Below are 3940 nucleotides of genomic sequence, written 5' to 3'. Positions count from 1 at the left end.
AGAAAGGAAGGGAGAAGGAGGTGGGGAGGTGAAGAGATCGACGAGGAAGAAAGGTTCGGGCTCTTTACTTTTTGATTTGGTGTTTTAGATGTAGGAAAGCAAAAAAAGTAAAAAAGTAAATTTTGGAAAGTAAAAAATTTTTACTTTACATATAAAGTAATTATTTTGATTATTTTGATTTTGATTTTTTACTTTTTATGGTGTTATCAAATATTATTTTTTAATTTTTATTTTTTAAAAATCAAAAAATAAAAAAATATTTTTTATTGGCTAACCAAATGCACTCTTAGTTTTTCATGTCTTCCTTCTCATGCTAACCAGGAACTTGATGAGAAATCATGTATCTTGATCATTATTGATGCTGATATGAGCACTATTGCATCTGATGTTATTTTCAGTTGTTCTTGTGTTTTTTAGAGGAAATTCATTAAGAGTAATTTAAAATGAATCGATGATGTATGAAAATTTAAATCCATTACTATCCATCGGGTCCATCTCAGTGTCTCTCAAGCGACCTAATTATTGTGGTTTGTCGGACCTCTAATCGACAAATGTCTGTCCCGACTTCTGATCGGAGATTATTCTGTCCGATCTCTTGTCGGCATGTTCTTGATCCAACTTTTAATCTAAAAGAGCCAGTCGGATTGCATACCTTAAATAATGCAATCGCATGATTGATTATGACTCATCCGACTTTGGTCGGCATGTGTTTGGTCTAACCATTAGTCGAAGAATCAACTAGTCGATCTCCGATCGCATCCGATCCCTACACGGCTTGCATATCGGAACAATCTCTGATCAGCATAACAACTGTGAGTCGGTTAGTATTTCGAATCAATCCATCTAACCAAGCTTTGATCGAAAAATTATCAGTCTCAACTCTTAGTTGGCATGCCACACTCTCTGATCTCTTTTCGGAAGTAGATTGATCAGGCTCAGATTCAAAAGGTAGGTGCCAACTGGTCATAACTGTCAATACTATCTAGGAGTAACCATCTGATCCTGAGAATCTTTTAGGTATAAATGCCTGATCCTAAGAATCACAACCAAATAACCGCACCAGATTTGGCCAGTCTGTCTATCAAAAACGGTTACACAGCCATCTTCCCTATAAATACTCAAACCCCGAGGACAAGGTAAGTAATCCCTCTCAGAGAGCTAAAACTCTGCTTCTCTGTTTACATGTTCTGACCTGAGCATCAGAGGATCTTCATCGGAATACAATCCTCCGACCCAAAATTTTTTGTAGGTTGGTCCAGCACTACGCTTCCTAATTTTCTGGTGTTAATTAGAAACAAGCCACAACAGATACAAGAAGGGCCAAATCTCAGGTCCTATAGAAAGAAGCAGACAAGTCAGAAACTCTCAAAGATGGCTCCATGCAGGACTTTCTCCCAGTGAACCAACACCTCCACCTCCTGGCAGGTGCAGAATGAAATAAATCACTCTGCTCCCGCACCTCCAGTGATGGTGGAAGTTCCTGCACCGGTGCAGCAACCTGCGGGGGTGATTGTGGAGCAATTCAAGTTACTTTTCTAGCAGGTGCAATAACTAATGGCTCTCATTCAGGCAGTGATCCAACCTCCTCCGGCACCATAGTCGGTGAATCAAATCCAAATCCCTCCGACCCAGTGACTGGCGGTGGATCAGACCTAAGAACCAAGGAGACGGCGGTCTCTTAGTTCTTAGTTGGGGCATGAGTCAACCCCTGACTGATGATCTCCTCTGCACTCTGAAGCACATACCAATCGAGATGTGAAAGTCGAGCAAAGACTTCAAGAAATGGATTGAAAGATCTAGCAGATCTGCAACAATCCATCGGCACCATCCGACGGCTTCGATTCTGAACCGCCTTTTGTGGTGAGCATCCTCCAGGAACCTATCTCACCAAACTTAAAGTTTCTCAGCTGGAGAGCTACGACGGACCACAGACCCCACCGATCATGTCAACAGCTTTCGAACAATCATGCTCTTTCAGGAAGCCTCCGATGCTATCTTGTGCCGAGCTTTCTCCTCTACTTTGAAGGAGACGGCTCGATATTGGTATTTCAGTCTGACGTCAGCTTCTATTCACTCTTTTCGATAGTTGAGCAAAGCTTTTACTGTCCACTTCATCATCAGTCGGCGACAACAGAAGTACTCGGACTACCTCTAGACCATCAAACAGAAGGAGGGCGAGTCCATTCGTTCTTACGTAGCTCGGTTCAACAGAGCTATATTGGAAGTCCGTGATCTAGATCACTCGATCACAATGCCCATCCTGAAGGGTGAATTGTTGATGGACGATTTCAAAAAGTTGCTGTTGAAGATCTTTTCCTAGAATTTTTCAGAAATGCTGGCTCGGACAGAGAAATATGCTCGATTGAAAGATTTTCTAGCAGAAAAAACTACTCCAATAACCCCAACTATAGGGAATCAAGAGCAGAGCAGGGCTCGCTCGCCCAAATGAAATGGTGAAAATCACCACCGTTCAAGATCCCTGCTGAAGAGAAAGAATATTTCATCGAGGAGGAATCATTCACCTTTGAGGCGATTCGACGATCTCACTCCTTTGAATACTTCTAGGAGAGATATTTCGATGGAGGTACGAACCAAGCTGCCACTGCCTCCAAAGATGCGGACAAATCTGGGATGCCATGATCCAGACAAGTATTGCCTCAATCATCATGACCACGGTCATAATATCGAAGATTGTTATTAGTTCAAAGAGAAAATTAAGCATTTGATCCAAGAGGGGAGGTTGGATCGGTTCATCTGACGACAAGGTCTTCCATGTCGATATCCTCCAAGGGTCGGATAGCGACAGCGGAGACATCCTGTGCTTTAGCAATGACAGTGCCGGCCCCCTCAGCCTCAACCTCAATCAGCACCAGCACAACCACAGGCAGAGGCGCAAGCGGTAGTAGAAGATCGACCCTTGCGGGGTAAAATTCGCATGATAACTGAGGGGTCGTCTGGATCGGTGGAGCTGCATGTGGCGAAGAGGCCTCGGCTTGAGGAGCTAATGATTTTTACTGAATAAGATGCTGAAGGTGTACAAACCCCGCACAATGATGCGGTAGTTATTACTGCTAATATAGCTGACTATAATGTACACCATATTTTTATCGATAATAAAAGTTTTATTAATATTTTATACTTTGTTGCTTTCACTGTAATGGGGTTTGTTCCCGAACAATTGAATAAATTTAGTACTCCGATCCAAGATTTCTCCAGGAGTTTGATAATTTCGGAGGAGACTATCAGACTGCCCCTTACCTTGGGAACCAAACTCAGGCAGGTGATCGTACATGTTGATTTTCTTGTACTTACCTACCATCAACCTATAATACAATACTTGGCTGACCAAATCTAGGAGCCCTGAAGGCAGTGGTGTCGAGCTACCACTTGATGATGAAGTTTTTGATAGAAGCTGGAGTGGGACAAGTCCGAGGCAATCAAGCCATGGCCCAATAGTATTTCGCTGCTAAGCTGCAGGTGGAGGAACAACCAGCGGTGTCTCAATCTGAACTTCCAATAGGTTTGGACGCTTGCGATGATCTGGCTGGAGAGCATGCTCGACCGTCTGAAGATCTAGTGGAGGTCCCTCTAAGGAAAGAAAAGCCCCATCAAACTATGAAAATCGGATCATCCATAGATCAGGTAACCAAAACTCAGCTAACTGCTCTTTTGTAGAAAAATACGGATCTGTTTGCTTAGACGATGACAGATATGCCTGGCATAGATTTGAAGGTGATGACTCATCACTTGAGAGTAGATCCGACCTTCCACCCTATAAAGCAGAAGAAGAGAAGCTTTGCCCCAGAGCGTCAGAAAGCAATTGCTGAGGAGGTGGACAAGCTGGTCAAGGCTGACTTTATTCGAGATGCAATGTATCCTGACTGACTCGCTAACGTAGTGCTAGTCAAGAAGGTAAACAAAAAATAGCGCATGTGCATCG

Source organism: Elaeis guineensis, chromosome 16 (genome assembly GCF_000442705.2).
Source record: "Elaeis guineensis isolate ETL-2024a chromosome 16, EG11, whole genome shotgun sequence".
NCBI classification, from domain to species: domain Eukaryota; kingdom Viridiplantae; phylum Streptophyta; class Magnoliopsida; order Arecales; family Arecaceae; genus Elaeis; species Elaeis guineensis.
This window is presented reverse-complemented; position numbering follows the sequence as displayed.